The sequence below is a fragment of the Mustela lutreola genome, chromosome 11 (assembly GCF_030435805.1).
Source record: "Mustela lutreola isolate mMusLut2 chromosome 11, mMusLut2.pri, whole genome shotgun sequence".
Taxonomy (NCBI): Eukaryota; Metazoa; Chordata; class Mammalia; order Carnivora; family Mustelidae; genus Mustela; species Mustela lutreola.
Window position 1 is genome coordinate 2029664 of NC_081300.1, and position 11158 is coordinate 2040821.

The 11158-nt window shown below is 44.6% G+C and overlaps 1 non-coding gene across 1 annotated transcript; it reads left to right on the forward strand.

Annotated features, from left to right (window-relative positions):
* Positions 1–9576: 9576 nt before the first annotated feature.
* On the forward strand, positions 9577–9705 carry LOC131811991 (small nucleolar RNA SNORA70). The gene has a single exon (XR_009346224.1). It is a non-coding gene; the product is annotated as a small nucleolar RNA SNORA70 (small nucleolar RNA).
* The last annotated feature ends 1453 nt before the right edge of the window (positions 9706–11158 follow it).

Here is an 11158-nt window from a genome sequence, read left to right on the forward strand (position 1 = left end):
GAAACATCTAAGATATAAAAGCTTTGTTGCCTCAAGAGGAAGGCAGAAGACTAGTCTAGTCATGGCAGAAGACTCCACCATTTTTGACTTGACAAATTAGACATGTTTCCTTTTGTGAATTCAGGGCATGTGGTGTGTTACTGTTGTGTTGGGGCTGCCATAGGAACACCCCATCACTGTAGCCCAATATTGTCAATATTCCTCATGGCGGACATTACCTCTCTAATTTGTTACAGACTTGTTACACGTTTGTAGCCTGAGCACCATCCATCTTGTCACCTCAAGCTCCATCACCTGGTGATCACATTTCTCTCTTCCTCTCTCTCTCCCTCTCTTTAGGTTTAACTTTTTACATTCCCCATGTAGGTGACCCGATGCAGTACTTGTCTTTCTCTGCCTGATTTCTCTTTCTTGGAACCATGTGCTCAAAGCCCATCCATGTTGTCACGAATGACAAGGTGCCCGTCTTTCTCGTGGCTGAGTAATACCTCATGGTCCCCGTTTTCTGGTTTTTATCCATTCATCCACTGGTGGGCATTTGTATTGTTTCCATATCTCGGCTATTGTGAATATTGCTGACGTAAACGCGGGTGTGCGTATATCTTGTCAAAATCCCGTTTTCAAGGATTCTACTTCTAAACAAACTATTCTTTGACTGTTCCAGTTCGTGTTCATGAAAATGCACAAAACACGAACACACCTTACTCAGGTGTTCAGATGACTTTTATCTGTGAAAGGCTCATCTTTCCCTGAGCCTAGAACTTCTTCTAAGAAAAAGACTTCTCTTCTCGCATCTCCTTTAGATTCCCTGCTGTGCCTGTGAATTCTCTCTCCTAGGGAGTGAAGCATTTTTTTTTTTTTCCAAATAATGCAGATAACCAGTTGAAGTCACAACACAATGAACATCTAGGATGGCAGATGAAGCAGGCCAACAGGGGTAGCCGATTGCCCATATTTGAAAGAAACCCCCAATTTTAAGAATCCTAAAATGTCCAAAAAATGTGAATATAATAGAATAGGTAAAATACGGTGACAATTAGAATTTTGAGCACTTATTACGCACCAGGCATTTTTTTTTTATTAAATTGATTTATTTATTTTCAGAAAACCAGTATTCATTATTTTTTCACCACACCCAGTGCTCCATGCAATCCGTGCCCTCTCTAATACCCACCACCTGGTACCCCCAACCTCCCACCCCCCGTCGCTTCAAACCCCTCAGATTGTTTTCCAGAGTCCATAGTCTCTCATGATTCACCTCCCCTTCCAATTTCCCCCAACTCCCTTCTCCTCTCTAACACCCCTTGCAACAGGCACTTTTTAAAGCCTGTTGTATTAGTTAACTTATTTACACATAATAACATAGAGCCTGTCTGGTCGGTCACATCTGTTTTATAAATGAGGAACAAGGAATATCTAAATGACCAGACACATGCTATACCCAGGCCATAATGCAGCTCATTTCTTGCTGCGCTACCCCTCCGTTGCTCAACACAACATGACGTGATTGAGAAAAGGGTAAGATCTCAGAATAACCCCAAAACCAGTAAAAACAATCTTTCAGTGTAATCCCTTCTAGGGTTCCCAGAGAAGATACAAAACACCCAGTTAAAGTTGAATCACAGAAAAGCAATGGATGATTTTTAGTATCGGTACCACCCAAAAGCAGCATGAGCTACTTATACTAGAAAAACAACAATAATCATTGTTCACTGAAGTTCAGATTTACCAGGGTCTCCTGTATTCTTACTTCTAAACCTGGCAACCCTATCTCAGGCAGGAGCCAAGGACTTTGTCGCACATTCTCTTTCGGGAAGGAGGGAAAAGCCTGCATGTACTGTCAGCAGGTTTAACACATCGTGTGCTTTCGCAGGAGCATGTACAGCGCTTCCCATGTGCCAGACGCCTACCGCTTGTCAGGACCTGGTGGTCCCCAGGGCCACCATTGCCAACTGCGTTCTGAAGACGAGCTCACTGACAGGAAGAGAAGCCCGGCAGAACCCCCACGGTTACACAGCCAGTGGGGGTGAAAGAAACACACACGTTCAGCGGGCTGGACGTAGGGCCAGGCTCTTTGTGGTTAAAACCAGTTTTGGGGCGCCTGGAGGGCTCAGGCAGTTAAGTGCCTGCCTTCAGCGCAGGTCATGATTCCAGGGTCCTGAGATCGAGTCCCACATCAGGGTCCCTGCTTGGTGGGAAGCCTGCTTCTCCCTCTCCCTCTGCCCTTCCGTTTGTGCTCCCTCTTTCTTTCAAATAAATAAATAATATATATTTTTAAAACCAGGCAGTTTCATCTTATAATTTCCATACTGACTGCTTGTAACAATTTTTCCCAAGTGGGCATTACTGCTCCTGTTCCAATTCATCTCAAACGGCAGGGATTTTGCCAAAATGGAGGGAGTCAGTGCATGAGATTATGCCCTCTCTCTTCTGTGTCCACAGGGACCGGGGACCCCACAGGGACCGGGGACCCCACAGCCAGCCTGCCACCAGCACACCCCCCTCCCCAGCTTGTCACCAACAAGGAACAAACAGGAAAGCCATGCTAATTTTGCATTCTAATGGAAAACCGGGTGAATAAATCCACAGGTGTGTGTTTTCCACACAGAATAGGGATAAAGCCTCGAAGCAAGGACACCCACTTTCAGGTGACAGAAAATGGAGAGAGAGGTTTTGCTCCCAAGCTGTTGACTTACAACCAGATGTGGGAGAAAGCAACCCAAACGTGGTTCAGGCTATACACTTATTATCTTCAAGACAGCTCGGCGTTGCGCAGGTGATGTGTTTCATATTTAGTGTTTGAGATTTAAGATGACAATCGGTGAGTTTTATTTTACTTTCTTTTAGCTGAGAGTTTTCATGAGGTAATTCAACCATGCTTTTCCAATGATGTATTTAAATTAACATTAAAGGTAAAGACATTCTTTTTTAAGAAAAAAATATTACATTTTACTTCTCTCATTTGTCATCGGGCTTTACTTTGATTAGCCGCATCCATAGCACACCCACTCCTTCCTACTTCCACTGCCATTCTAGAAGGTTCCTGAGTCCGTCCAAGAGCAGCGGTCCTTGCCCAGGGATGGGAAACCAGCCTTGCTTCCACAGCATCAGCTGTCATCGACCTCGACACCAGGCGGTGTTTCTGTCGAGTCAAAGCCGAGCCAGCGGGAAGGAAGAAAGCGATAAGGAGGAAACCACTTGCACAAGTGGAGAAAGAAGCAAGGACAGACGGACAAGGAACTGCGCGGACAATGTTCAGAGAATCACGTCCAGATGAATCTGTCACCTTGTCTGGTCTCCAAGAATCCATTCTTTTCTGTGATGAATGAATTGTCTTTCTAGAACACAGCTCCGATTAGACGGAAAACTCTCATGACTTTCCATTGACTGAGTTCTAAAAGGCCAAGCTCCTTAGAACCTGCACGGTGGTCACGGTCCCCGGGGGATGCCCTTGACCCCTCTCCCACGGTGACCCTCCACGGCCTCTACCCTCAGCCTGCACTGAAGGCCCCAACAGACAGACCCACGGGATGGTCTCTGAGTTTTAGGAAACTACTGGTGATCTCATTCTTTTGAAAGTGAATAAGGCGAAAATGGTTTTATTCAACCTAAGGCCTTAAGCTTGAAGTGAATAAATAAATTATGGTTTTCCATGAAAAAGAATGCATAAAAATTTCTGAATTATGTCCCTTTGAAACTCATCTGAGATGAGATGGCATGGAGTGCGGTAGCCATGGGAGTGAATGACATGTCCCCATGGTGTTTGTATTCATGAGCTCCATGCCTCCTGGTCTTAAGAACATCCGAGAACTAGATGTTCAGACCAGAGCAATGACACAGAGAAAGAAAGAAAGGCCATCCAATCATAAGGGAAGAAGTGAAATCATTTTATTCACAGGTGGCACAATCTTACACGTATAAAACCATACACAAAATTCTGTTAAAATCACAGAAGAGAATCCAAAAAGTGACAGGATACAAGAGCAACACACGAAAACCAATTATGTTTCTATACACTGAAGATAACCAAGTCAAAGAGGAAATGAAGAAAGCAAGTTTATTTATTACATCAAAAAGAATTACATGGTTAGGAATAAATGTAACAAAAGATCTAAAAGACTTGTACACTGGAAACCACAAAGCATTGTCCTTGTTTGCATAATGTCAAACTTCTAAATCTTTAATAGAATTTTCAATGTGTTTGTGGAGTTTTATATTGTATAATTAAATCAGATTTGCTTGTTCAGTCTCCCAGTGGACCACTCTGTCTTGCTCAAAACCATCCCTAATCCTGGCTAGTCTGCTTTACAGGGAATGGTGTTTAACTTGGGATTATGAGTGCTTTCCGTGGATCCACACTCATCTGTGTCTTTTGGAAAATCAGTTAAAAATGCATGCTCAAATAAAAATATTTGGGAAAAAGCTTAAACCATTTGTACCAAGAGAACTCCATATAGCTTGATTTAGCTAAACAAAGCTACCTAAATGCAGAAATCTGAGCTGATTAAAATTGCAAATTCAGGTGATGATATTAATATCTATTTAAAGAAGGTCTCACAGTGAGAACTATGAAGACGGAGTGTGTGACCTTAGAGGAAAGCTGGTATGATGATATCAAGACTATGAGGCATGGCCTTCAAACCAGACTTAACAGGCATGCAATTAAACCCATTTTCATAAGCTAATACAGAGCACATAAGATGGACGGATGCTAGAGACGTATTTGACAATAGCAAACAAATGGATTATAGTGACTGATACCACTCCAGGAGAACATTTAGACAGAGAAAAGAGCCCAGAATATTACCCTAGGGAGTATCATTATCAAAGGGCAGTCATACAAAGACAAGCCACAAGAGAAAACACACAAGATAATCAGAAACATGAGGAGAAATGCAGAACAGCCTGGTGGCATGGGCCAGGTGTTCCAGGAAGAGCAATAACCAAGACCACTGGATTCGGTTGTCAGGCCTGCTGGAGGGTGGTCTCAGCAGAAGGGCTGACATGAGGAGGACCTGCAGGCATGAAGCCGAATGAGGAATCATGTAGAAAGAAGAGGTGCCCACTGCCACCTTGACTGCTGAGAAGCTTGAGCGCACTCATAAAGAAAGCGAATTGGGAGAGAGAGGTAGCTGACACGGGGTGTGAGTGGTTAAGGACACTTGGTGCATTTCTAAAGTGAAGGAAAGGACTCAGGGAAAGGACGGTTGAACACGCAGGAGAGAAAGGAAACGGACAGACCCAAGAGGAGACCAGAGGGGAGAAGAGATGGTGCATTGGGAGCCTTGAGCCTGGGAAAGTCAGTCTTCCTTGGAAGGTGGGAGCAGAGCAGGCAGCAGAGCCTGTCTTAAGCCACCTTGCGGGTGACAGTAGAACAGGCTGCGCCATGATGCAGGACAGGAGAGTAGCACCAGGTCCCATCATTATAAAAACAAAAAATGAAGTGTGATTTAGAGCACAGCAGAATGTGGAGAGAGGATCTGTTCAGAGCACCTCCTGGTGCTTGTGGGAGGCTTCAGAATATCCCCTATCTCCCCACGCCCCGTTTGTCTCCTTTATTATGATATCCGAGGTCCACATGGGAAGGCACAAATGTGTTTTTCCCACAGATTAATGAGTTTCAGATGTTATCAATGGTCTTTAGAAAGTACTACAAGCAATAATTTTTGGCAACTTGTCCCAGGTACCTGGGATGTCACCGTCATTGTCATCGCCATCGCTACCATCATCACCACCACCTTCACCACCATCATCACCATCACCTTCACCACCATCATCACCACAACCATCACCACCATCACTACCACCATTGCCATCACCATCATCACCACCATCATCACCATCACCTTCACCACCATCATCACCATCATCGCCACCATCATCACCACCACCTTCACCACCATCACTACCACCATTGCCATCACCCCCATCATCACCACCATCATCACCACAACCTTCACCACCATTATCACCATCATCGTCACCATCATCACCACCATCATATCACCACCATCACCATCAGCACCACCATCGTCACTGTCATCATCGTGGTCATCACTGTCACCCAATTATTAACGACTATCATCTGAGTCCTTGTGATGCTCCAGGAACAATTCCAAGTGATTTCCATACTCATTGGCCTATTTCACCCAGCTACACCCACAAGGTGGGACGTTCTGCAGATCAGGAGGGGGCAGTGAGTGCGTGGCCAGCCCAGCCTCAGGCAGCTGGCAGCCCCAGAGCAGAAAGCGTGTTCTCAGATCTGTGCGAGTACCAGAGTCCACACTAGGCCCCTGGTACAGATGATCTCACCACATTTAATTATTTTGGGGGGTCAGTTTTCAGGCAGTTACTGTTTACTACAGAAAGGTTTCTTTAGTTAAACCAAAAAGAAACTTGAAAAGAGTTTATCAATTAGTTTTTGTATGGACCCTTTTTTTCCCATGAATATTGATGTGGATTTTTTTTCTCTTTCACAGCAAATACTCTAACAACCAATTCAAGATGGTAAATTCATGGAAAATGGAAATTTTTCACTATTGAAAAGAAAAATAATTAGGAGCATATATTTTAAGTAAAGCAAGATACACATAATGACTAATGGTCAGAAAGGATGAGACTTAATACCGTATTTCATCCGTGTGAAAAATACCATGATTTCCACAAAAACATGACTTTTAAAAGAATGTTGTTTTGTGTTCACTAGAACGCCATTATTTTTAAATTATTTATTTATTTATTTATTTATTTATTAAAGAATTCCTTTATGCTTTCAACAAATAAATCTTAATATTATGCTTCAAGATATAGAGGATGAAATAATTTACACTTTGGAAGACAGTGTGGAGAGTCCTTAAGATATTAAAAATAGAGATTCCCTATGACCCTGCAATTGCAGTACTGGGTATTTATGCTAAAGATACAGATGGAGTGAAGAGAAGGGCCATGTGTACCCCAATATTCATAACAGCAATGGTCATAATCACCAAACTGGAAAGAGCCAATATGCCCTTCAACGGACGAATGGATAAGGAAGATGTGGTCCATATACACTATGGAGTATGACGCCTCCATCAGAAAGGACGAATACCCAACTTTTGTAACAATATGGACAGGACTGGAAGAGATTATGCTGAGTGAAATAAGTCAAGCAGAGAGAGTCAATTATCATGTGGTTTCACTGACTTGTGGAGCATAAGGAATAACACGGAGGACATTGGGAGATGGAGAGGAGAAGGGAGTTGGGGGAAATCAGAGGGGGAGATGAACCATGAGAGACTGTGGACTCGGAGAAACAGACTGAGGGTTTTGGAGGGGGGGGGGTGGGAATATGGGTGAGCCTGGTGGTGGGTACTAAAGAGGGCACGGATCGCATGGAACACTGGGTGTGGTGCATAAACAATGAATCTTGGAACACTGGGAAAAAAATAAAATTTAAATTTAAAAATAGATAAAAATTAAATAAAAACAAAATAAAATAAAATTTAATATCTTTAATATGTTTGGTTTCAAATGGTCATTCTGTTGAGAGCTCTGCGTTCTGAAGGACTGCCCCCCTCGGCACCGGGCTTGTAGGGCGCAGGAGGGAGTAGACCCTGAGTCCCCCATGGGTCACGAGCACGCTACAAAGGTGCACACACGAGTCGTGTCTTTCCATCATGTCAGCCTTATCCAGTCATAAAGCAAACTTAACACAGTTGTGAAGCCGGCTCAGGATCCCAAACTCAGTGACATTTCGTACACATTTAATGCTGCTTCCCATGCATCACACAAGGCAAAGCACAAGTCAAAGACCCACAACAAACAAGACACAAGGGAAGTTCACAAGCCAAGCATGAAGCCAGTCTGCGAGTGCACACTGAGGCAAGGCCTCAGCTCCTCAGCTCCCCACACCCACCATCTCCGAGGTTCAAGCCACGCAGCATCTCTGTTCTGGGCAGAGATCCACCTTTCAGAGGTGGTCAGACATGGGAGGGGCACCGTCTGCAGAGTCTGACGGTTTGCTGCTCCCCTTTCAAAGAGGAGGAGTTCTTGGGTATTGGCCCAGTCTTGGGTCTAACCAGTCTTGGGTCTTGGCCAAGCTCCGCTGGTTCCAGTGATGACAGCCCCGGTTCCTCCAGGCTCTCTTGGCTATCTGGGTTATCTGTTCCTGGTGCCTCCAGCCTGTGTGGGCATCTGCTGTATCTGGCCTAGGCTGCTGATGTCACTGCTTGACCCACGACTCTATCTTGCTCTCTACAACCCCAAGGAACCCTAAAGCCAATTATGTGGATGAGAACTCATGAACTGGGCACAGTCACTTATTTTTACTGGTCTTTTCTTTGGGTCCTGACACAGATATGAAGATGGCATGGAAGGAAGGAGCTCTGCCTGGGTCAGGAAAGTGCTGGGAGGAATCGCGGCCTGGGGTCGTCCCTCCAGGAATCGGGGAATCTGCCCTCTGAGGTTTGCAGCCGCACGCTATTAATAACGTCCCTGTTTTGGAGGTGGAGACTGGGTTTGAAAGAGGTGAAATTTGGAAAACAATAATAACAAGCAATTAAGTAGTACAGTAAGGCCAATGAAGGGAATCTCTAGTGTGTGATGAAGGGATTTTTAGCACAGAATGGGATGTGTCCCTAACTGCAGGCAAAATCATCGACACAGCTTCTCCAGAAGTTTCTAGAAAGAAGACTGTTCAACTCCAACTGCAAGATGCATTATTGTTGAGAGGCTGGGGCTTGGATGTCCATAAAGGGGACACATTGTTGTGTGTCCCCCTGGAGATCCACTCGAACGTGAGCCTGAGTTCCACTTCTCTTAATGAGCTTGCACAAAATGGCTGTTAACCTCTCACCCAGTGACAAGCTAATAAAATACATTTCATTAAGTTGTGTGGGTACTTCTGCTGAAAATTCACACTTGATTTATTTTTGTTTTTGTTTTCTAATAGTGCTTTTTAAAGATCTTCATGACATGGAAACGCATTGCTTTTTCTAGACTAAAACTACTTCTTCCCTTATTTGCTGAAGGAAAATATTAAACTTGGCAGTAATGGCAAGCATCGCACCACCTGATGTCACTAAAGTATGAAACACGTTTACGTTCCTGTAGGCTTCGTTACAGCCCAAGCACCATTAGTCTTTTTGATAGTTTCAAAGTTTTTAGAAAGCAACCTGAAAAACCAATAAAAATTAACCATCTTAGTTTATGCTGAGTGAAGTAAGTCAAGCAGAGAGAGTCAATCATCATATGGTTTCACTGACTTGTGGAGCACAAGGAATAACACGGAGGACATGGGAAGATGGAGAGGAGAAGTGACTAGGGGGAAATCCGAGGGGGAGACAAACCATGAGAGACTGAGGACTCTGAGAAACAGACTGAGGGTTTTGAAGGGGAGAGGGTGGAGGATGGGTGAGCCTGGTGGTGGGTATTGAGGAGGGCACGGATTGCATGGAGCACTGGGTGTGGTGCATAAACAATGAGTCTTGGAACAGTGAAAAAATAAATTTAATTAAAAAAATTAACCATCTGTGTCTTTGCCTCAGTTTGTGAGGAAGAAGCAGGAGAACCAGACTGCTCACCTTAGGAATATTCACACTTCATCTGATGCCAAGCTCTTTCCCCATGGGGATCCAGTGAGCCACAGCTGTAGGCAGTGGCCTCTTGTTGCTGTCTGCAGCTTGCTGATTATATAGGTGGCCCTAAAGGACCTTGGAGTTGGCCCTTTCCAGTGGACATTCATGTTTGACCTCATGCCATCCCTGATCTGGGTTGTAGACAGGTATTGTGGTGTCTCTGGAAAGTCTCAGGGCACAGTAACCAGGGTCCACATGGGCCAAGTCATCATGTCCATCTATACCAAGCTGCAGAACAAGGAACATGTGACTGAGGCCGTTTGCAAGGCCAAGTTCAAGTTCTCTGGGCACCAGAAGACAAGCTGCGCTCTGGTCCTGTCTTTCCTTGCCCCAGTGTCCAGCCTTCCTGACGCCATTCCTTCCGGCATTCCCTAGAGCCACACCTCCACGAAGTGGGGTGTTACTCAGTTTAATGAGGATGATTTTGAAGACATGGTGTATGCAAAGCAGCTCATCCCAGATGACTGTGGGGTCTAAGACATTGCTGGTCACAGCTCCCTGGACAAGGGGTGGGCTCTGCACTCATGAGAACCTCGGTGCCACCCCTTCCTTATTCATGCCAGACAATAAATCGTACTTCCTGTCCCAAAATTACTCATACTTCGGCTTGTTGGATTGGTGGTGATTCGTTTCTTTGTTCATTCATTAATTTAACACATGCTTAGTGACCGCTTTCCAGGTGCCAGCACGGTCCTCAAAGCTGAAAGCTCATCAGTGGACAAAACAGACAAGAATTCCTGTCTTCGTGGATCTTACTTGTAACTTGGGAAGAGAGAGATGCAAGCAATGCATAGATAAATAATTCAAATACTCAGTGTGTAAACGGTGAGTCACAGTAAAGGGGCTGCAGTTTTCAATTACACAATCAGAAGGGAGCTTATCGGAAGGTGATGAGAAACGTCTTGAAAATGACCCGTGTGGACATCAGGGAGGAGAGAGTTTCCAGCCTGTTCCAGGGACCAAAGTAGGTGGGGCTGGAGCCCCGATGATGCAGAGAAGGAGCCCTTCAGACGGGTGACGGTAGCACTGTTTCTTCTCAAAAATGTATAAAATGAAAAACTTTATCTCAGTCTTAATTGAAGGAGCAGCAATAATCCTCTGTGCTGTTTTAACAAAACAAAACCTGTCCTCAACAGAGACATAAATGTGATTCATAGATTTGACTAAGGGCCTCCTGAACAGTCAGATAAGGATCAAGTTTTGCGATTTCATGTGAAAGAATCCAGCGTCTGCAACAAGAACTTTCTATGGTGATAAAATTGTTAAGGTCAAAATACGCACACCATTGCTTGCTGTCTGCACGGACATGTAATACTCGTCCACGCATCTGCTCAACTCCACCCGACTCACAGGTCTCTCTTCACCAAGTCCTTCTGTATCTGCACTTGGAGCCATCAGGTACCCTGATTTCACTATAAATCCCAGGGCACTCCGTCTGCAAATATCTCACTCGTGTCTCCAGTGTCTCACAGGAAGACACACCCCCACTCCCACTTCCTTCCAGGGAACATGCAGGACCCCAGTTCAATGGCTGATGCAAT